The following is a 24,297-nucleotide window of genomic DNA, read 5'->3' as shown; positions in this document are numbered from 1 at the left end:
GTTTTAAACTGCTGTGCCAACTCTGACTGGTATATTTGACGCTGGAATTTAAACTTCATTAGGGTAGGGATCTTTGTTTTGGTTACTGAAGTTATTCTAAACAGTTACACACAGTAGACACTTATTACATATTTTTCAATGTAGGAACTGATACATAGTAGACACTTATTAAATGCCTTTGAATGTAGGAATGTGCAAAAGTCAGCTGGCAATGTCTGCCTTCCATGGGCATGGGAAGAAAAGAATATCAACAAATACCTCCTCACTAAAAACTCATGTGGTAACCACAGATGTGTTTTACTCAAGACTCCTTGAAGTGGCAGACCTAGTGCTAAACTAGTATCATTAGTGCTAAGGATGAATTCAAATAAACATTTTACTTGAGTCTGTTGAAGAAACTGAGGTTTAATATGCCAGTGACTTATAAATGTCAAAGAGCAGTACTCAACTATCCGTAAAGATAGTCAATCCACTTACGATAAGGGGGTTCTATTTCTTTATATCATAATCTATAAATACATGTCAAGCAACCATGCTTCTTACAAACTAGTACACATCAGTTCTTTTTTATGTTACATTGATGTAAACAAGTCATGGATATATCTGGGTATAAGGAGAACTGGGAAAAATAGTCCCTGGCAGGGCAGCTATTTCCTGGTGAGAATTTTGTGCCATAGAAGGAAAGAATGGATTTTTGGTGAATAAGTGGCTATCTTTGCCACAAAAGGGGACAGGAAGTAGTTGAACAAGATAGGCTCTATATGGAAATACATTAGTTGGTTGTATAAATGTGGTTAGAATATTTATTTGGAAGGTGAGGGCATAGATATCATCTTAATTCAGGCTACAATATTGATATAAAAGCAAACTATTAAATAGTTATAATGGAAGTCTTCAAATATCCTCACACAGTAAGAGTATGGTTTAAGATTCAAATGGGCAGTGTACCACTGAAAGGAATGAAAAGTCTGAAAATGCCCCAAACCTTTTACATGAAAAGCTTAGGAAGCAGTCTGGTAGGGAAAGGGGTCAGAGTAGAACTGGGCGTATTTACATAGTATTTCTAGTGACTGAGAAAAGATATTAATTTGCCACATCAAAGAATTTGGTGGGGTATTGGCAGGTAGAAGTTAGGATGAAGCTAAAGCCCAGTCCCCACCCTAAATCACCTCACCACCTCCACTTTTTCCTCACCCCCAACCCCTTGGCTGCTTCTGCTGGGGCGGCTTCATTTTTGTTTTATTTTAATGAATAGACTGTATAAGTCATAAGGAGGAACTCATAATAAAGACCAAGTAGAAGAAAGGGCCATGAACCTCTTGGGATGTTGTCAGGGGATGAATAGGATTTTTAGAATGACTGATGTTTAGAAGGACAAACTAAGGACAATATAGATGATTCTTACAGATAAATTCACAGCTAGAATAAGAAGGAATTCATGAATCTTCAGTTTAGGAAAGTTAAAATAATAGATGACAGAGAATATCTAGCATATCTCCTTTTTGTCTTCTAACTTATGTAACAAGAGATTGCTCTTTAAGTTTATTTTATTTAATTAATTAATTTTATTTTTTTGAGACAGAGTCTTACTCTGTTGCCCCAGGTAGAGTGCAGTGGCATCATTGTAGCTCACTGCAATCTCAAACTCCTGGGCTCAAGTGATAAAAAGTTGCTCTTTAAATTAGACAAACTAGAACAAAGAATAAGAAAATAGATAGTAGGAGGTCACCTAGCTTTAAATTATTTCAAGTCTCTAGGTCCAGAAGAATTAAATCCTAAGGTTCTGAATGACATTACTTTTTTTTTTGAATGACATTTCTGATACTCCAGAGCCCCACCAGTAATAGAGAAATCATGAATACAGGTAGACATCCCAGACAAATGATTAAGTGATGCCTTAAAGGGTGAATTTTTTTTTTTTTTTTTTTTTTGAGACAGAGTCTCGCTTTGTTGTCCAGGCTAGAGTGAGTGCCGTGGCGTCAGCCTAGCTCACAGCAACCTCAAACTCCTGGGCTCGAGAGATCCTCCTGCCTCAGCTTCCCGAGTAGCTGGGACTACAGGCATGCGCCACCATGCCCGGCTAATTTTTTTATATACATATCAGTTGGCCAATTAATTTCTTTCTATTTATAGTAGAGGCGGGGTCTCACTCTTGCTCAGGCTGGTTTTGAACGCCTGACCTTGAGCAATCCGCCCGCCTCGGCCTCCCAGAGAGCTAGGATTACAGGCGTGAGCCACCGCGCCCGGCCTAAAGGGTGAATTTTAATAAATGCAGGCACTGAAAGTTGTATTTGATTCCTGACAGAATTCTAAAACAGTTTGCTAAACAGATGTTTGTTATTATTTATAAGCAATTGGAAGATTATAAAGAAGTAAATTTTAACAGTTACTTGTCCAGCAGTGCTTTTTTAAATCATTGAACCATCTTATCTCTGGAGTACACTGCATATAGATCATTTGTCAGTGGTATTTTCTTGTGTTGGTGAGTGGTCAGACCTGATAAGCTTAGCTTCCTTTTAACAGTATGGTTCAGTGATTCCTTTTCTTTTTTTGGTCTCTTTTATTTTCCTCTTTTCATAATGAAGTCTTCTAATAACATGATAGTCATTGCTTTATCTTTTTGGTGATACTCAAAGCCAGGCATAGTAACAAGCTTAAAGCTCTTTTTATATTTTTCCAGTTTTTTCATTTAGGGTGTTGAACTAGAATATATAAACATGATTGTTTATCCATAAAATCTGTGAACATTATTTTTTTAGTTATATGTACAAGTAAAGATACCTTAAAGTTATTTTAATTCTCTTTTTGAATTGAAGACTACTGTGCATCTTACCATGTGGTGAACTGCTTACTCATAGCCTTTGCCATAACCTATAAGAAAAAGACAACCCAAATGTCCATAATCAAAATTTTCCAATTGTCCTAATAATGTCCTTTATAACAAAAATACAAAATCCAATCTAGAAAAACATATTGCATTTAGTTGTCATGTCTCTTAATCTCTTTTAATCTGAACAGTTCTTTATCTTTCATAACACTGATATTTTTGAAAAGTCAGACTACTTGTTTTGTATAATGTACATCAATGAGGATTTGTCTGGTGTTTCCTCAAGAGCAGATCTAGATTATGGGGTTGGGGCATGAATATCACGTGAGGGGTCTTGTGTCCTTCCTAGGATAGCACACCAGGAGCACACCGTGTTAGTCTGTCCTATTGATGGCAGTAGTAACTTTGATTGCTTAGTTAAGGTGCTGTCAGATTGCTTCACTTTGAGGTTAACATTTTTCTTTTTCATCATTAAGTTACAGGTGGGGAAACAGTTTTAGCTTTGATGATTCTTGCCTGAATTAATTGTTATAGTAGTAATAGTTGCAAAATAAGACTTTTCTAACTATCTTACTCCTTCTATATTTTTTTCTTTTTGTTTTTTTTCCTTAATTTTTTTTCTAATTTTTTTTTTCTTATTCTTCACAGGCATATTTCATGATGCAATCCTTCTGTATTTATTAGTTGGGATTCTGTAAGTGAGAACCTTCCCTTCTCTCTCATTTATTATCATGATGACTTAAGGAGTCTTCTGGTCAACATGTCATAATCTATAAGTGTCACTATTTTTTTGTGCTCAAATTTATTCTGTATTTGGCCACCAAGAGCCTCTTCAAACTGAGGAAGGCAGAAGAGTCAAAGAAATGTAACAACAAAGCAGGGTCAGAAAGAGACAACATAGCTGGGCTTAAAGATGGAGGAAGAAGACCATGAGCCAAGCAATGCAGGCAGTACCTAGAAACTAGAAAAGGACAAGGAAACGTAATCTCTTTGAATCTCCAGAAGGAAATGCAGCCCTGATGACACCTTGATTTTAATGCAGTGAGACCTGTGTCAAACTGCTGAACTGTAAAATTTTAATAAATTTGCATTAAGCCACTAAATTTGTGGTAATTTGTTTTGTTATGGCAGCAATAGAAAATTAATGGACAAGATCTCCTAAGCTCACATTCAACTTCTGACTCTGCCACTTAATAGTTTTGTGATGTAGAACCAAAACCTACTTAACTTCTCAGGCCTAACTTTCCTCATCTGTAAAACAGGGATAGTAATAACACATACCTTCCATAGTTATTGTCTATATTAAGTAAATTAGTGCATCTAATGCATTTACTAATATATTTTGTATTATTTAAATTTTAATATGGTGAGCATATAGGAAATTTGCAGTTAAAAAGAACAATGAAAACTTTTATTGGAAGGCTGAGGCTACAGGATTGCTTGAGCTCAGGAGTTCAAGACCAGCCTGAGCAACAGCAAGCCCCTGTCTATACTAAAAATAGGAAAAATTAGCCAGGCTTTGAGGCAGGCACCTGCAGTATGAGCTACTCAGGAGGCTGAGGCAGGAGGATCATTTGAGCCCAGGAGTTTGAGATTGCAGTGAGCTAGCCTGGGGGATAGAGCAAGACTCTGTCAAAAAAAACAAAACAAAGAAACAAAACTTAATTTGAGAAGAAATTAGGCATTATATTTAGTAAATGTCCTATGGACATTTAGAATTCCATGAAAAGTTTTGGCCAAATGTGTGATAAAATATATCTTAAAATGAGCATGTTTTGTTAATCTGAAATTTGATTAGGAAAATTCCATCAATGCCATGCCTGTTTTATTTAATGTAATAAAACGAATCTTTTCATTATCTTCGAAGAAGCTAAGTAACTTTTAGTGTAAATTGTACATTACAAATATTAATACCAGCTGAAAAATTAACAGCATGTGATAAATATATAGAAGCTTAGAAAAATCTGTTGGAATGGGGGATGGGAAGCAGGTATGCTGTGAGCTCACTGGCTTCTCACTGTTTTATTCTGGTTTTTTCAATTCAACTAAATTGGGCTTTCAGATTCAATTTTGTTATAAAACTGCATCTATATTTACTGCTAGAGTGCTATAAAAGGTTATGTGATGATTTTTCCCACTTTTTTCCCCACTCTATTTAAGAAGGATTTTCTTTTTGGTTTAGAACAAGAGTTGGGAAAGATATTTAGAGTATGATAGCTGAAGTTTTTTTTTTTTTTTTTTTTTCTTGTTTTTTTTTTTGATAGCTGAAGTTTTTGTTTTTTTTTTTTTTTGAGACAGAGTCTCGCTTTGTTGTCCAGGCTAGAGTGAGTGCCGTGGCGTCAGCCTAGCTCACAGCAACCTCAAACTCCTGGGCTCGAGTGATCCTACTGCCTCAGCCTCCCAGGTAGCTGGGACTACAGGCATGCGCCACCATGCCCGGCTAATTTTTTTATATATATATCAGTTGGCCAATTAATTTCTTTCTATTTATAGTAGAGACGGGGTCTCGCTCTTGCTCAGGCTGGTTTTGAACTCCTGACCTTGAGCAATCCGCCCGCCTCGGCCTCCCAAGAGCTAGGATTACAGGCGTGAGCCACAGCGCCCGGCCGATAGCTGAAGTTTTAAAATGTATTTTTGAGCTCTTTTCCCAACTTTCTCTTTGGATCTTTAGCTAAGCTAAAGTATGCTGTATGAGTTTTAACATTTTTAGAATATCCTTAAATCTTTTTCTTTTAAAAATGTTTACCTTTATAGTCTATTTTGCAGCCTTAACTATTGAGATTAGAAGTTTATTATTATTATTATTATTATTATTTTTTTTTTTTTTTTTTTTTTGAGACAGAGTCTTGCCCTGTCCCCCAGGCTAGAATACAGTGGCATAATCATAGCTTACTGAAACCTCAAACTCCTGGGCTCAAGTCATCCTCCTGCCTCAGCCTCTCAAGCAGCTGGGACCATAGGTGTATGCCACCATACCTGGCTGATTTCTTCCATTTTTGGTGGAGATGCTGCTCGCTGTTGTTCAGGTTGATCTCAATGATCTCAAACTCCTGACCTCCAGTGATCCTCCCACCTCACCCTCCCAGAGTGTTAGGATTACAGGCGTGAGCCACCAGGCCCAGCCTAAAAAGATAAAATTAATGAGGAAAAAAATAATCCTTTTTACATGTTCTATATTGATATTACACATTTTCTGTTAATATAAAGTTTCAAATCATAGAAGTATAAATTTAAACTTGTGACTAATTGCTAATATATTCTGGTAGCTAATTCACTTAAGTAAAATAATTCTCTTAAAATGTTAATAATTTTTACTGAATAGATGTAGTGAGCTTAAATGTTTTGATTGCCTAGACTTTCTCATTTTTAGGACCTTTCCCACCATCTTCTGATAAAAATGGGATCTGCCATGTTCCAGCAGTGATCCTGTTTCTTGGGATCATAGAAAGGGGCAGCTGACCCAAGGCAGACTAAAGTCCTTTACTTCCTTTAGGAATTTGGAATTGATACTTAGAGTCCCTCAGTCTAGCTCTAAAATGAAGAACATAACTCTGAAACTGTTGGCAGGCATGTTTTACCATGGGAAGTAAAGAGCCGAAAAAGTCATTGTGCCACAGAAGAAAAGCAGATGAGCATAGTAGCAAAGAAGAAAGATACAGAGAGACAAACATATGGAAGGCATGGAGGAGAGATGGGAGTGGGGTGGGGGGGAAAAGTAGTTGGGGAGGGGAGAGGATATGGGGAAGGCAGGGGGTGATAGAGGGATTAGGAGAAAAAGAATGAACAAACTATTATAAATTTCTAGTACTCAGGTTTCTGGTTCTGGTTTTCTCTTATGACCTTGAATTCAATGAGACACTCCTGTAATCTTTATAATAATTCCACTTTTTGTTTAACCTACCTTGAGTCAGATTTTTTCCTTGCAGCCAGAAGTCTTAACCAATGCAAACACCTGTTTTTGTTAGGGTATGTGCTGATTGCTTTGCATATGATATCAGTTAATTCTTACAACCTTGCAAGATAGGAATTATTATTTCTGGGGAAAAAATGAGAAAATTCAGGCTTAGTAGAGGTTAAGTAATTTGTTCAAGGATCACAAGTGACAGAATCAGAATTGAAATGTAGACCTAACTCCAAAGTCAGTTTGTATTCATGAACTCTGAAAATATTTATTGGGCATCAGTTATGGGCCAGACACTAGGCTAAGCAACAAAAGAGACAAAAATGTTTTGCTGTCCCACAGCCTACAGTTCAGAGGAGGATAGAAACAAACAGCCAGTGACAATTTGGTGTAGTAAATGCTGAGGGGGAGGAAATAAAATGTGCTATAAGAGCACATGGGAGGTCAGGAAAGATCCTTGAACTTTTAAGCTAAAACCTGAAAGTTGTGTAGTCATAAGCCAAGCATAAGGAAAGAGGTAGGTTGTGCCAAGTGTTTATGAAAACAATATGGTGTATTTGAAAATCTAAAAGAAATTCAGTATGCCAGAAGCATAGACTGTGAGGAAAGGAAAAGAAGAGAGCCAGGAGAGGTAAGTAAAGCAAATCATGCAGGACCTACTATTTTATGCTAATGAGTTTGGATTTTATTTGGGGAGAAAGGTGGGGGCCTGGCCATCTAAGGCTGATAATCAGATTTTCTTTTTTAGAAAATACAAACATTCTTCACATTACAGCCAGAAAAGATTGGAGAACTAACAGCAGAGGCATGGAGGGTCAGTTAAGGAGGTTTCTGCAATAATCCAGATAGTAAATGATTAGTAGCCAAGAGAAGTAGTGATTAGTTGTGGGAGAAGTAGAAGAATTTTAGAGATTATGGGGCAGTATGATCAGGTCTTGGTAACTGATTAGATACATGAGGCATAGGAGGGTGTCTTGGTCCATTTTCTGTTGCTTATGATATAATAACACCTGAAACTGGACAATTTATAAAGAAAAAGAATTTATTTATTACAGTTCTGGAGGCTCAGAAGTCCAGGTTCTAGGGTCCTCACATTTGTGAAGGTCTTCTTTCTGGTAGGGACTCCCCTACAGAGTCCTGAGGTGGCACAGGGTATCACATGGCAAGGCGCTAAGCTGTCACCATCTTATAAGTTACCAGTTCCACTCTCATGATAATGCATTAATCCATTAGCCTTTTCATCAATTAATCTATAAATTGATCAATCAATCCATTTATAAGAGTAGAGCCTCATGATCCAGTTCCCTCTTAAAAAGGCCCCCACCTCTCAATACTGCCACATTGGGGATTAAGTTTCAACATGAGTTTTGGAGGGGACATGCAAACCATAGCAGAGAGGTAGAAGTTAAAAATGACCCTCAGGTTTCTAAGGTAGTGGGGTGGATGGGATCCCTGTGCTTACCATTCACTGAGACATGGATAACAAAGGAAGAGTGGATTATGGTGGGAAAGATGACAGGTCCCATTTTTGACACGGTAAATTGGATATTCCTAGAAGATATTCCAGTGGATACCCAGTAGACAGCTGTACCAACTAAAAGAGCCTTCTATAGAGAGTATATCTTTTGACAGAACAAGAACCAATCTTTCATCGTCATCCTTTTGATTCCTAGAAAAGAATGTCTGTGGGCGTCTAATAAGTTTTATTATTTTAGAAGATTAGAGAGATTTTTTCCATGAATTTAAAAAGTATGGTCATGTTCTTTCCCAATAGATTGTTAGAAAATCATTGCTTGTTTTTGCCATTGCACTGTGTAATTACCATTATTTTGTAGACTTTTATTTTTAGGAGAAAAAACAGGCGTATTTAAAAAGCAGAATTGGTACTTTGCTGCATATCCTCTTACCTAGTAGGTATCCGTGGGATTATATTGGAATTAAATTTGAATGAAACAAGCTAAGAAAATTTAATAATGAATATTTATTGAGCATATAGTGAATGTCAAAACTGTAGCTTTTTAATTTATTGATGACAAGACAGAATTTTCTTAGTGAAAGTTAAAAATTGAAATAAAAATATCTTTTAGAATGTTTGGCAAATAAAATTTTTGAAAAATTTTTAATTATGGATACATAATAGGTGTATCTGTTTATGGAGTACATGTGATGGTTTGATATAGGCATATAATATGTAATGATCAGATCAGGGTAATTAGGGTATCCATTACCTCAAGCATTTACCATTTCTTTGTGTTAGGAACATTCCAATTCTACTCTTAGTTATTTTAAAATTTATAATAAATTATTCACTGTAGTCACCCTGTTGTATTATCAAATACTAGATCTTATTCATTATATCTAACCATTTCTACTTTGTCTCCTCCTGTCTGCTACCTTTTCCAGTCTCTGGTAACCATCATTTTACTCCCTATCTCCTTGAGTTCAATTATTTTAATTTTTACCTTCCACATATGAATGAGAAAATGTGAAATTTGTCTTTCTGTGCCTGGCTTATTTCACATGACATAATGTCCTCCAGTTCCATCCATGTTGTTGTAAATGACAGGATTTTATTCTTTTTATGGCTGAATAATATTCCATTGTGTATATGTACCACATTTGCTTTTCTTCTTTTCTTTTCTTTTCTTTTCTTTTCTTTTCTTTTCTTTTCTTTTCTTTTCTTTTCTTTTCTTTTCTTTTCTTTTCTTTTCTTTTCTTTTCTTTTCTTTTCTTTTCTTCAGGATATTATGGGTACAAACATTTTGGTTACATGTTATGGCTTTGCCACACCCAAACCACGATTTGAGGCGTGCCCTTTCCCCCTTACAACACTCACCACATCCATTAGTTGTGAGTTTACTCACTCCCAACTCCCAAAGAATATTGCTACTGTGTGAGCACCTTAGTGTTGATCAGTTAGTGCCAATTTGATGGCAAGTACACGTGTACCACATTTTCTTTATCCATTCTTCCATCAGTGAACAATTAGGTTGCTTCCAATCTTGGTGATTGTGAATACTGCTGCAGTAAACATGGGAGTCCATATATTTCTTCAATATATGATTTCCTTTCTTTTGGATATGTACCTGGCAGTGGGATTGCTGGATCATATGGTGGTTCTGTTTTTATTTATTTTTTTTATCGTATTTATTTTTATTTTTGTTTCTTGAGACAGAGTCTCAGTCTGTTGCTCAGCCTAGAGTGCCATGGTGTCAGCCTAGCTCACAGCAGCCTTAAATTCCTGGGCTCAAGTGATCCTGCCTCAGCCTCCTGAGTAGCTGGGACTACAGATGCACACCACCACGCCTGGCTAATTTTTTCTATTTTTGGTAGAGATGGGGTCTCACTCACTCAGGCTGGTCTCGAACTCCTGACCTCAAGCGATCCTCCCACCTCAGCCTCTCAGTGCTAGGATTACAGGTGTGAGCCACTGCACCCAGCCCTGTTTTTAGTTTTCTGGTTTTCTAAGGTACCTCCATACAGTTCTCTGTACTGACTGTACTAATTTATATTCCCACCAGCAGTGTATGAGGGTTCCTCTTTATCCTGTTCTCCCCGGCATTCCTTATTGCCTGTCTTTTGGATAAAAGCCATTTTAACTGGAGTGAGATGATATCTCATTGTAGTTTTGATTTGCATTTCTCTGATGATTAGTGATGCTGAACATTTTTTCATACACCTGTTGACCATTTGTAGTTTCTTTGAGAAATGTGTATTCAGATCTTTTGCCCATTTTAAATCAAATTATTTGATTTTTTTCAGTTGAGTTGTCTGACCTCCTCATATATTCTGGTTATTGATCCCTTGTCAGATGTGTAGTTTGCAGATATTTTCTCCCATTCTGTGAGTTGTGTCTTCACTTTTGTTGATTGTTTCCTTTGTTGTACAGAAGCTTTTTAGCTTGACACGATCTCATTTGTCCTAGTTTGCTTTGTTTGTCTGTGCTTTTGTGATACTACTCAATAAATCTTTGCCCAGACCAATGTCCTGGAGAACCTCCCCAATGTTTTATTTTAGTAGTTTGATAGTTTCAGGTCTTAGATGTAAATCTGTAATCCATTTTGATTTGATTTTTGTCTATGGTGAGAGATAGAGATCCAGTTTCATTCTTCTGCATATGGATATCCAGTTTTCCCAGCACAATTTATTGAAGAAACCATCCTTCTCCCAGTGTATGTTCTTTTTCTTTTTTGAGACAGAGTCTCACTTTGTTGCCCAGGCTAGAGTGAGTGCCGTGGCATCAGCCTGGCTCACAGCAACCTCAATCTCCGGGGCTCAGCGATCCTACTGCCTCAGCCTCCCGAGTAGCTGGGACTACAGGCATGTGCCACCATGCCCGGCTAATTTTTTGTATATATATTTTTAGTTGGCCAATTAATTTATTTCTATTTTTGGTAGAGACAGGGTCTCGCTCAGGCTGGTTTTGAACTCCTGACCTTGAGCAATCCACCCGCCTTGGCCTCCCAAAGTGCTAGGATTACAGGCGTGAGCCACCACGCCCGGCTCCAGTGTATGTTCTTGACACCTTTGTTAAAAATTAGTTCATAGTAGATGTGTGGATTTATTTTGGGGCTCTCTATTCTGTTCCATTGCTATATGTTTCTGTTTTTATGTCAGTACTATGCTGTTTTGATTACTGTAGCTCTGTAGTGTTATTTGAAGTTAGGTAATATGATTCTTCCACTTTTTTTTCCTCAGGATTGCTTTGGCTATACTAGGTCTTCTGTGGTTCCATGTAAACTTTAGGGTTATTTTTTCTATTTCTGTGAAGCATGTCAGTGGTATTTTGGTAGGGAGTGTATTGAATCTGTAAATTGCTTTGGTTAGTATGTACATTTTATTTATTTATTTTCCTTTTTTTGTTTTGTGTTTATTTTTTAGTATGTACATTTTAACAATATTGGTTCTCCCAATTCATGAACTTGGAATATCTATTTTTTTGTGTCCTTTAGGCAATTAAAATTTGAAGCAAACATTTTTAAACTTTATATTAAACTCTAAAACAAAATAAACTGCTTCATGTAATAATATATTTTGCTGGAGAAGGAAGGGATATTAGGTAGTAAAATGAACTATAAAGGACAGTGTTTTAAAAGAGCAGTTAAGTTGCCCTCTTAGTGCAACTGGCAGTGCATTGGTCTCATAAAAGAGTGGTTTTAACTCTTCTGTATATTTAAAATTATTTCAAAATAAATAGTTTTTAATAACTAGAAAAAATGATTTTAAAAGGCTTTACATTAATTCATAAGTTATTTTTATGCACAAGTTACGATTACATTCTTGGATACCAATAATTTCTTTTATTTTTGTAGATAAGTCAAGCACAGCAGTGAGAAGGGAGAAAGGGTTATTGACTATGAACCATCAATTGAGATAACTCACTACCTTCAGGCCAGCCAGGACTTAATTTTTAAGAACTTCTTTCTTACCCTTATTATTAGAAATATTAGCTTGAGGATTCCTGAAAGAGGCTAGTGGTTTAGCAAAACATAAGACCTGCACCAAAAGAAAACAGAGATCTGAAAGGACTGTGGTCTGTGAGAGCTGTAACAGATTGAACTGATTGACTTCTTGCCTTACCTCCCCAAACTTATCTCCAGCCATGCTTTCCATCATATGACTTATTTTGGTTTCTGAAACACACCAGCCTGTTCCTTGCTTGTTGCTTTAAAAAAAAATTTTTTTGAGACAGTCTTGCTCTGTCACCTGGGTAGAGTGCAGTGGCTTCATCATAGATTACTGCAACCTCAAACTCCTGGGCTTTAGGAATCCTCCTGCCTCAGCCTCCTGAGTAGCCAGGACTACAGGCTCATGCCACGCCTGACTACTTTTTCTATTTTTATTAGAGACAGGGTCTCACTCGTGCTCAGGTTTGTGTCAAACTCCCAGCCTCAAGCAATCCTCCCACCTCATCCTCCCAGAGTACTAGGATTACAGGTTTCAGGGAGCCACTGTGTCCAGCTGCTTGTTGCTCTTATTGCTGAAAACTTCTTCCCAGATCTGTTGTTATTTTTTTGTTATGGATTATAGTAATATTAATAAAAATTTTGAAATTGTGCTTACAGTTATATGATTTTATTTATATATCAAACTTTTAAGTTTTAAATCTATTAAATAAAACATACATTGAAACTCAAGATGTTATAGCAAAAGCATGGTGGAAATAAAGTAAATATCACAAGAATTTTGGGGAAATTAAAGAGTTTTTGGTCAATTTAATAAACTAATTCATTCTGCTCTTTTTAGTCATAAAAAGATTTTTTATAAAGCAGAAGAGATAAATACATTGTTATAGAAATAGTTGCATGGTGTGTTTTTAAGTTTTAAAATCCCAATTAAAGAAGAGTCCATGCAGTGTCTGAGAAACATTTAATTGACTTAAGGACTTGAAAGTGTTATCTAATTGTTCTCTTTAATTGGTGGTCAGAAATCTAGACAAAAAACAGGAGATAATGTGTGAAAAGCTGAAAGGTTAAAGATTCTTAAGATAGGTGTAAGGTCAGCTTATTTTTTCAGTAGTTGACTGGATTTGTATAGGGGAATGATGCTTAATAGTACTTTATAAATGCCTTTCTACCAACAAGCTGTCTGTAATAATTGCCTACTGTAGCTAAAGATAATTAACTATTACCTGGGATCTTCATAATTTAGAATTGTTCTATTGAATTTTTTTTTTAATCTGAAGACCTCATATTCATTTGTAAGTTATTTTTTATTACTATAATCCATAACAAAAAAGTTTATTCTTTACAGTTCTTTACATCAGGCTCTTCTCATGGCTGATCCAATGCCAGTCTTCTAAAGAAACCATGAGGCTCCAGGAATTTAGAATGAGTTGGCTTGCTTTTTCTTTAAGGTCAGTTGTTTATTTATCTAAAGGGCAATAAAAGAAAAGAAAAGAAAAAAATGGTAGAAAATTGCTACCGTTAGTGAGCCCTGCAAGCTCACTTTTCCATTGCTCACATTTTCTATTATTTGACTCTTGGAAAATTAAGTTGTTTGCTTTTACAAGACAAAGTTTGTGCCCTTTAACATTCTGCTCCTTCCTCCTTTCTGTTTTCTCTTCTTTTATGGTCCTGCCTACCCTTTTGTGCTTTATGCTAAAGGGAGGGGATTTTAAAATGAAAGTTTGAGAAAAATCATTGGCTACATTTGTGGCCTATCGAGCACTATGACCCCTGGAGATTGTTCATTTCATATCTTTATGAAATTAAATCTAGGCTGGGTGAGGTGGCTCATGCCTGTAATCCTAGCAGTCTGGGAGGCCGAGGCGGGAGGATTGCTCAAGGTCAGGAGTTTGAAACCAGCCTGAGCAAGAGTGAGACCCTGTCTCTACTAAAAATAGAAAGAAATTAATTGGCCAACTAAAAATACATAGTAAAAATAAGCCAGGCATGATGGCGCATGCCTGTAGTCCCAGCTACTCGGGAGGCTGAGGCAGGAGGATTGCTTGAGCCTAGGAGTTTGAGGTTGCTGTGAGCTAGGTTGACACCATGGCCCTCTAGCCAGGGCAACAGAGTGAGACTTTGTGTCAAAAAAAAAAAAAAAAAAAAGGAAAGGGAAGGGAGAGGGAGGAAGGGAGGGAGGGAGGAAAAGAAAATCTATAAATTTATTTCTCTAGGATTTCTTAAAAATTTAAAACTTGTTTGTAAATTTGAGCTATCTGGGCAAAATGACAAACTAGGGCTTTTTACCCCCTAAATGAATAAAGCATGTAATGTCACAGTTAGGTAGCTTTTTAGAGTTAGTTTATAGAAATTATGTACATTTAAATTTTTTTAAAAGTTCAAAAATATGTTAAATCATTTGAGAATTTTTAATCAACCAATAATAAGGCAACATGGTCATGGTGAGGGGCAGGGAGATGTTTCCAAATTTAGTAGACTTTTACTGCAGGTTGAGCATTGGAGCCATTATTTTGGTGGCATGTAGCCTCAGCAACTTGAGCAAGACACTTAACCTTCCTCAGCTTCAGGTTCTTCAACTGTAAGATGTAGAGATTATACCTACTTGTCCTGGTTAACATATCAGGATTATTATGGGATCAAATTAAGTAATAATAATGGAATACTTTGGAGGTATAAAGTACTGTTAAAATGTAAAATATTATTAAAACAAAATACCTTAACACAATGTAATATACAACATCATAGGGTATTAACACTAATGATTGAGTCACATGCATTGAAAACTTATTTCAAATTTGTTCCACCTTTGCTAAACATACTGTTATAAAGCAGGTTCTGATATAGGTAATTCTGATAGATGACCACCTGGTATAAAGTTGAAAATTTTTTATATGACTTACGGAATTGATAAGTTAGAAAATAGGTGGAAAATCTATAAGTATTTCTAGAACTTCTGCTATGCTTGGATTTTTGGAGGGGATGGGGGATATAAATGTTAGGCAGGTTGTTGGATAGAACTAATCAGAATCAAGTTATAACTTAGTGATTCTTTTAACAAAAATTAAATGAATGCCCATATACATATATAAGGCAGTTTGTGTTAAGGAGAAGGAAATGTAAGGTTCATGTTCCCTGTTGCTGTATATTCTGGCCTTATCTTTCCCCTTCTTACTCTTTTATGTTGTACTTCACCAACACTGAACTACTTATGGTTTAAAAACCCACTTTGTTCTCTCTAGACTGTTAGCTTTTGCACATCCTGCTATCTCTGCTTAAAAGACAACTTCTGCCCCCTGATTTTTGTAGTTAATGTCTAATTGGCCTTTTTGTCTTCCCTAACCCCAAGTCTATGTTTCGGAAGATTAGCAGGTATACCAGGTTATAACCTGGAATACCAGGTTAAGGGTTGAGATTTTTATTCTGTAGGTAGTAGGAAGCCATCGAAAGATTTATCCAGGAGACAGAGTTCTACTTTATAAAGGTTATTAGGCAGTCAACATGTTTGAACTTCCATGGGCTGGATTGTGAGATTATGAGGCACAGTTGTAGAAATTTGAATGATTAGGATCTGAAGGAAAATAAAGCCAAGCCTCATTCATTTAAAAAAAAAATTTAGGACAGGTGAGGTGGCTCACGCCTGTAATCCTAGCACTCTGAGAGGCTGAGGCGAGAGGATCACTCAAGGTCAGGAGATCGAGACCAGCCTGAGCAAAAGCGAGACCCTGTCTCTACTAAAAATAGAAAGAAATTAATTGGCCAACTAAAAATATATAGAAAAAATTAGCCAGGCATGGTGGCACAAACATGCCTGTAGTCCCAGCTACTTGGGAGGCTGAGGCAGAAGGATCGCGTGAGCCCAGGAGTTTGAGGTTCCTGTGAGCTAGGCTGATGCTACTGCACTCTAGCCTGGGCAACAGAGTGAGACTCTGTGTCAAAAAAATAAAAATAAAAAAATATTGATACTTACTTTATTCCAAGCCCTCTTCTAGGTTCTGGGGATACAGGAGTGAAGGGGATAAAATATTACTCCTTCAGTATATAGAAAATATAAAGAATGTCTTACAAATCAATAAGAAAAGAACAGATAACCCTATAGAAAAAGGAATGTGTCTTGAACACACCTTTCACAAAAGAGAATAGCTAATAAACATATGTAAAGGTGCTCATTTCATTAGTAATTATTAATAAACATAAAATTAGAATCACAATGAGAAGCCACTACACACCTACCAGAACAGATACATTTTAAAAGATTGGATATACCAAGTATTGATAAAGCTCCCATGCTCTGCTGTTTAGAGTATTAATTGGTGTAGTTTATATAGCCACTCTGGAAAACTGTTCAGCAGTGTAAACACTTTGGCCCAGTAATCTACTGCACAGGGTGTTTCCAGTAGAATGGCATACATGTGTACTAAGAGAGAGCTCAGGGATATTCATTACTATCATTATAATAATAGCAAAAAACTGCAAACAAATCTCTTACCTGTGGTGTATTCACATAAAAGAATGCTACATAGCTGTGAAAATGAGCACAGTATGGCTACACAAGATAATGTAGATGAGTCTCACAAACGTCGTTGAGAGGCCAAACACAAAAGAAGGCATAATATATGATTCCATTTATAAGAAGCCTTAGAAACAGGCAAAACTAAACTCTAGTCAAGCTAGTGGTTACATAAGAGGAACAGGTGGGGTTAGTGACCTAAGAGGAGCTGCTTGGGTGCTGGCAATAATATGTGTCTTGATTTTGGTGGTGACTGCCTTCCTATTCAGTTTGTGTTATCCACTGAGCTGTACATTTGTTATGTTTATTTTTCTGTGTGCATGTTCTGTTTCAATACAAGTTTTAAAAAGTTTGCCCATCTCTACATTATAAAAAAGAGAGAGCCATCATTATCATCAGAGTCATCACTATCATAGCAAACAGTGTTTAATATGTGCACTGTTAGATACATTATATTTATTAGTTCATTTAATTTTCACAACTCTGTGAAGCTTTTATTATCCCCATTTTATAGGTGAGGAAGCTGGGGCACAGAAAAGTTGAGTAGTTTCCTATAGCTTGCCCAGCTAGTAAGTGGTAGACTCAGACTTTGAACCCAAACATACTATCTCTGATGTCTGTGCTCTTAACTGTTGTGCTGCACATTAAGAAATAAAATGGTCTGCTCTCAACCACTACACTTTATGTAGTCATAAATGCTATGGAGACAAAGAAAGCAGGCTAAAGAGGAGTAGGCAGTGCTCTGAGGAATGTTGTAGTGCTAATTTAATTTATATAGGTTAGAGAGGATCTCATTGAGAAGGTGATGATAGCCAAGGACCTAAAAAGAAAGTGAGAGGATGAACCATGCAGGCATGTGTCAGAAGAGCTTTCCAGGCAGAGAGAAGAAAGTGCGATGGCCTTGCTTGGTCTGTCTGAAGGATAGCAAGAAGGCGAGTGCAGCACAAGTGGGACACATAAGGGCACAGTAGTTAAGGGTGGAGAGGTAATGGGGCTACATAGTAGGATCTTGGATCTCAAAGGCCATTGTAGGAACTTTAGCTTTTACCGTAAAGTGCTGTGGGAAACCTTTGGACAAATTATGGCAGAAAAGAATGATATGAAATGAGTTATGTTTTGAAAAGATAACTCTGGTACTTTGAGAAAAGGCTATAAAAGGTACAGCGGCAGGAACTGGGACATGAGTTAGACTAGTAGAGTAATTCAATATTATTGAATTAGTGAGGGAGATGATGTGGCTTAGACTAGGGTAGCAGTGGAGGTGGGGAGAAGTTTTCAGATTCTGCATATATTTTCAAAATACAGCCAAGGGATTTACTGAGGAATTGGGAGAGTATGAAATAAAGAGATAATAATAATGACTTCAGAGTTTTGGGTCTGAACAACTGGAAGAATGGCATTTACTGAGATGGGGAAGATTGCAGAGGAGCTGGTTTGGGAAGGAAGATTAGGAGTCTTGGAAATGTTAAATTTGAAATGCTTTTAGACATCCTAGGGGGGATATTGAGTACATATTTAAAAAACTAATCTGGAGTTCAAGTGAGAAGTCCAAAAGTCCATAAAGATATGAATTTGGTAATCATCAACCTATAAATGGTATTTAAAGGTATTAGACTGGGTAATATCAAAGGAATGAATGTAAACAGAGAAGTCCTTCCTGCAATACTCCAGGAAGATGAGGAAGAAGCAGCAAAGGAGACTGAGAAGGAGCAGTCAGTAAGATGGGGGAAAACTAAGAGAGTGATGTCTTAAAAAGCAGGTGGGAAAGGTGTTTTAGGGAAGAGAGAGTGATCTGTGTTGAATGTAGCCAACAAATCAAGTAAGTTGAGAGGACTGAAAATTGGCCATGGGATTTAGCAATGTGGAGTTATTTGGGGACCTGATGGGCAGTTTTAATATAGTTGAAACAGCAAACACAGTCAAATAAAATTCAGATTATATTTTAAGTGAGTGTGAAAACCATAGGAAAATTGGAATAAAGTTTGCTGAAAGAAGCAGCGGGATATGTGGAAAGAAAAGAAGTGGGAAAGTTGCAATGGACAGGATTATGAAGGGCCAGAGGTTTGACAAAGAGGAGAATGTCTGACCATCTTAAATACTTGGTAGCATTTTATTAGTGCTGTCACTATCTTACTAACCTATTATTTCCCACAGGCTTTTGAAACAAAAGACAAATATAATGGCCTAGGTTTTTGAGTACAGTGATTTTACCTTCTGTGTTTTGTGGGGTTTAGGTTGACAAGACAGCCGTATAAGAAATAAGAAAGGGGCCGGAGAACTTGTCCTATCACAAAGCTCTGTCTTTTCCACTCGGTCTGTCTCCTCTTGCCCATTATCCAGGAAGATCAGAAAGTAATTCAGGTGTGAGGAGAAAGCAAGGTAAAGCTTTGTGTGTATTGACCTGACTTTTTTTTTTTTTTTTTTTGAGACAGAGCCTCACTCTATTGCCCAGGCTAGAGTGCCATGGCTGACGCCTAGCTCACAGCAACCTAATACTCCTAGGCTCAGGCGATCTTCCTGCCTCAGCCTCCCTAGTAGCTGGAACTACAGGCATGTGCCACTATGCCCGGTAATTTTTACTATGTATTTTTAGTTGGCCAATTAATTTCTTTCTATTTTTAGTAGAGACAGTGTCAATTAATTTCTTTTATTTTTAGTAGAGACAGGGTCTTTCTTGCTCTTGCTCAGGCTAGTTTGAAACTCCTGACCATGAGCCATCCGCCTGCCTCAGCCTCTCAGAGTGCTAGGATTACAGGCGTGAGCCACCACGCCTGGCCTTGACCTGACTCTCCGCTCTGGTAATGGCAAGTGACTTAGTGTGGAGCTAGGTGAGCATTAAACTTGAATCTTCCAAATCTCTGACTTCATCTCCCTTAAAGAAAAACATCTAATGTAGAAATTCATTTCAGTTTGAAAAGTTTTTACTTGTAGTGTATTTTGCTAAAGTGTGTATCTACACTGACTGTTAAAGCAAGATCAATCCAGGAGACCTTATGTTAAGAAGAACTTAAGCTAAACAGACCAGTCAGCATGATACCTTCAGTCTCTTAACCAACAGCCAAACTGTAACTGGTCAGGCAGTTTGGCCAATTGGATGGCAATTTATATTCTGTTGCTTTTACTCTTGTTCATGTGAATGCAAACTCAGAAACAGACAAATCAGGCAATGGCTGTGGAAAATTGAAGGAACCTGGGGTAGACCACAAATGAATAAAAATTAGGAGTTTAAGTAGAAGTTATGAGGTAGGGAATAGCTATACCAGTAAAGAGTGAAGTAGTTGCTTACAAACATCAGAAGTACAGAAATAGAGATGCTGAATCCACATTATGATAGGGAAGCAGTACGCTTCTGGCAATAAAGCAATGATTATTTCGTATCAGGACCTGCATTCAAACTTTAACGTGATACAGGGATTAATCCATTTGATCAGTAGTTTCTGATTTTTATGAGATTCTTGCCTCTTCCTTATTACCATTTTTATCTTTATGATAAAACTCCTTCTTCAGTCCAAAAGAGCCTAACATTAAACCAAGTAAAGAATTTAGATTTACCAAGCACATATAATCCATAAGACTTTTTAAAATGTTTTCTTTCTTGAAATTATACAAAAGAAAAATGCCCCAGAGTACTTCAACAGATTATAATAAAACACAAAAATGTTTATTTGAAGGTGGTCATTAAGGAATAAATATTTTATCTGTTATATAAACTGAAGTACAAATTTATTTTGGAAATTAATACCCTTTGCACTGTAATGATATTAAAACCAAAGAATGAAATGTTTTTCTAGGTTCTAAGTTTCTAGAACATTTTAAGTGATCATGATGGATTTATCATTTCTAACCACCCCCACCAAAAAAAAGAAAGCCACAAAAAAAAACCACTTTGAAAGTCTGGACAAAATAAACCAAACAATGTTTTTTAGACATTGGACAACAGCAAAGCAGGACTCTGGTCCCTGAGAAAAGGGGAAACAAGGTGAGCTGTTCAGCCACCTGACCACCCCAGCTTTCTTCCTGGAGGCACATTCCAAATTGCGCAGCAAGGACAAGGAATCTTGAACAAAGAACTGTGGTCTTACTCAGTTGAAGAGATAGAGATAAGAATTTATGGAAGTGTAGGCAGCTGGAAGTTGTGGGGCAACGTTCCAGCAGAAGGACACTATGTCAAAAAATAATGCTAAAAGTGTACATAGAAGTCTCTTTGACTTTTTGCTGAATTCTAGAATGTAGATGCTCTACATGTGTAGAGTAAAACTATAAAGCCAGACAAGGAATGACCAGGTTGGTGTGAGCTGACAAATATCAGAGGTCACAGAGGGATGGGGAGGAATTTGAGTTTTTATTAGCTATAGGGGAAAGTCCTTGTTAATCACTCAGGACATTTAGTGAAAACCACCAGAGGGCCCTGGGCCATGGAGAGGGTGGGGCTAAACTAGATAAAAAATCCTTAAAAGATTGGAGTTACCAATGTAACATAAGAAAAAAATCAAGAATATTACTAGCCCTATATATTAAAGATAATGAATTTGTAATTGAAAACTCCAGGCCCAGATAGCTTCACTGGTGAATTCATTTGAACATTTAAGGAAGAAGTAATACCAATCTTAAACTTTTTAAAAGAAATAGAGGAGAAAGAGAACACTTCCCAGCTCATTTTATGAAGTTAACATTACCCTCATACCAAAAGCAAATTCAGAAATTACAAGAAAATAAAACTAAAAAATAATACACCTCTCGATCATAGTCATAAAAATATTTAACAAAATATTGGCTTTCAGGAATATATTAAAAAGGCAATATACCATACCCAAATGAGTTTTATCCCAAGAATGCAAAGGTGCCATGGTTGATTTAACATTCAAAAATCAATTTATATAATTCATTATATCAACAAATTAATTTCCAAAATAAATTTGTACTTCAGTTTATATAACACATAAAATATTTATTCCTTAATGACCACCTTCATAGAGAAGAAAAACCTATATGATCATCTCTTACATGTAGAAAAGCTTTTGACAAAATTTAACACCCATTTATGATAAAACTCAGCAAACAAAGAATTATAATAGAAGGGAACTTTCCTTTGCCTGATGAAGGTCAGCTACAAAAAATCCTACAGCTAATGTCATACTTAATGGTGAATGCTTTCTCCTTAAGATCGGGAATCTAAGCAAAGGTGTTGTTTCTTATCACTTCTATTCAGCATTGTACTGGAGGTTTTATTAGCTAGAGGGGAAAGTCTTTGTTAATAATCAGGACATTTAGTGGAAACCTTCAAAGGGCCTTGGGCCATGGAGAGGGTGGGGCTAAACTAGATTAAAAGTCAGTGCAGTAAAGTCAGGGTAAGAAAAATACATAGGAAAGGAAAGAGTAAAACAGTTTTTATTTGTATATATGATCTTAAATGTAGAAAATACTACAGAACCCATAAAAAAAAGCTACTAGAACTGATAAGTGAGTTTAGCAGGGTCACAAGAATAAAGTCAGTATACAAATACCAGGTGTGTATACGGTCACGCATCACTTTAAAGATGGGGATACGTTCTGAGAAATACATCATTAGACCATTTCTTCATTGTGTGAATATCATAGATTATACTTACTCCGACCTAGATGGTATAGCCTATGATATACCTAGGCTATATAGTATAGCCTATTGCCCCAGGCTAAAAACCTATACAGCATGTTACTGTATTGAATACTGTAGGCAGTTGTATCACAGTAGTATTTGTGGATCTAAACATAGAAAAGATATAGTAAAAATGTGGTATTATAATTTTATGGGACCATGATCATATATGTAGTCCATCCTTGACTGAAATGTTATTATGCCCCACATCTGTATATATTAGCAATGAATAATTAGAAATAGAGATAAAATAACGTCATTTATAATGACATCAAAAAAACCATGAGGCCGGGCGCGGTGGCTCACGCCTGTAATCCTAGCACTCTGGGAGGCCGAGGCGGGAGGATTGCTCGAGCTCAGGAGTTTGAAACCAGCCTGAGCAAGAGCGAGACCCCGTCTCTACTATAAATAGGAAGAAATTAATTGGCCAAGTAATACATATAGAAAAAATTAGCCGGGCATGGTGGCACATGCCTGTAGTCCCAGCTACTCGGGAGGCTGAGGCAGGAGGATCGCTTGAGCCTACTATAAATAGGAAGAAATTAATTGGCCAAGTAATACATATAGAAAAAATTAGCCGGGCATGGTGGCACATGCCTGTAGTCCCAGCTACTCGGGAGGCTGAGGCAGGAGGATCGTTTGAGGTTGCTGTGAGCTAGGCTGATGTCATGGCACTCACTCTAGCCAGGGCAACAGAGTGAGACGCTGTCTCAAAAAAAAAACATGAAATGCCTAGTGACAAATTTAACAAAAATTGGACAAGACCTCCACACTGAAAACAATAAAAGTCTTTAAAGTCCTAAATAAATGAAATACCACATTCATGGATCAGGAGGTAAATATTTTTAAGATGTCAGTTCTCCTCAAATTGATCTGTAGATTTAGAATAATCCCAATCAAAATCCTAGCAGACATTTTGGTAGATATTGACAAATTAATTCTAAAATTTGTATAGAAATGCAAAGACCCTATTGAATGGTTTGGCAAACTGCGACTTGCAGGCCAAATCTGGCCCACTGCCTGTTTTTGGAAATTGTTTTATTTTAACACTGCCACACTTAATGTGTTTGTGTATAGTCTATAGCTGCTTTTGCAATAAAATGACAGAGTGGAGTAGTTGTTACAGAGACCATATGGTCCACAAAGCTTAACATATTTTACAGAAAAAATTTACTGACCACTGCCCTAGAGTATCCAAAGCAATCTTGAAAAAGAAGAAAAAAAACTGGAGGACTTACAGGTATCTAATTTCAAGACTTACTGTATAGCTGCAGTGTGATAATTGGCATAAGGATAGACATATAAGACAGTGGAACAAATATTTTGAGACAGAGTCTCACTCTGTTGCCTGGGTTATGGGCTAGAGCATAGTGGCATCTTCATAGCTCACAGCAACCTCAAACTCCTGGGCTCAAGTGATCCTCCTGCCTCAGCCTGGGCAAGTAGCTAGGGCTGTAGGCACACACCACCACGCCCAGCTAATTTTTCTATTTTTTGTAGAGACAGGGTCTTGCTGGTTGCACAGGCTGGTCTCAAACTCTTGGCCTCAAGCAGTCCTCCTGCCTTGGCCTCCCAGAGGGTTGGGATTACAGGCATGAAGTGACCACACCCAGCAAGTTTGGGATTTTTGTTATTTTTGTTCAGCTATTGAATCCTGACATGTTAAAAAGGGATTTAATGTATTAACCATTGTCATGTGATTTGAATAATATATTATTAATATTTAAGATCCTTTCAGCTGTAAGTAACGCTGAACCAAACTAAAACTGGCTTATACAGTAGGCATTTATCTCACATAAGATTTCTGAAGCTAAAGTGTGTTTTAGCGTTAATATAATTTAATACTTGAGCAACATTATCAAGGACCTAAGTTCCTTCTGTCTTTCTGCCCTCTGATTTTCAGTACATTGGTGTACTCCCCTCTGAAGGGTCCTTGGTGATATCTGGATCACTGCCCCAGATTTAGGCATCTTAGATGATAACATCTATGGAAGGAAAAGATAATATTCCTATCATATT

At 36.9% G+C, this 24,297-nt stretch overlaps 1 protein-coding gene and 1 long non-coding RNA gene across 4 annotated transcripts in view; both read left to right on the top strand.

Moving 5' to 3' along the window:
• Positions 1–24,297, top strand: part of LOC142861627 (uncharacterized) — a 355,037-nt gene that overhangs the window by 195,375 nt on the left and 135,365 nt on the right. The gene's annotated exons all lie outside the window — the stretch shown is intronic.
• The window catches only part of YES1 (YES proto-oncogene 1, Src family tyrosine kinase), a 63,217-nt gene that overhangs the window by 10,756 nt on the left and 28,164 nt on the right, over positions 1–24,297 (top strand). Inside the window, exon 2 of one of the 3 annotated variants that reach the window (XM_012746233.3) lies at positions 13,482–13,584. The exons of the other annotated variants lie outside the window; for them this stretch is intronic. The gene's annotated coding sequence lies outside the window, so the exon portion shown is untranslated. The remainder of the gene's footprint in view (positions 1–13,481; positions 13,585–24,297) is intronic. 3 annotated transcript variants of the gene reach the window in all.

This window comes from Microcebus murinus, chromosome 17, assembly GCF_040939455.1.
Source record: "Microcebus murinus isolate Inina chromosome 17, M.murinus_Inina_mat1.0, whole genome shotgun sequence".
Lineage (NCBI taxonomy): Eukaryota > Metazoa > Chordata > Mammalia > Primates > Cheirogaleidae > Microcebus > Microcebus murinus.
Note: the sequence above shows the minus strand (reverse complement) of the source record. Positions and strands in the feature narration are given on the sequence as shown.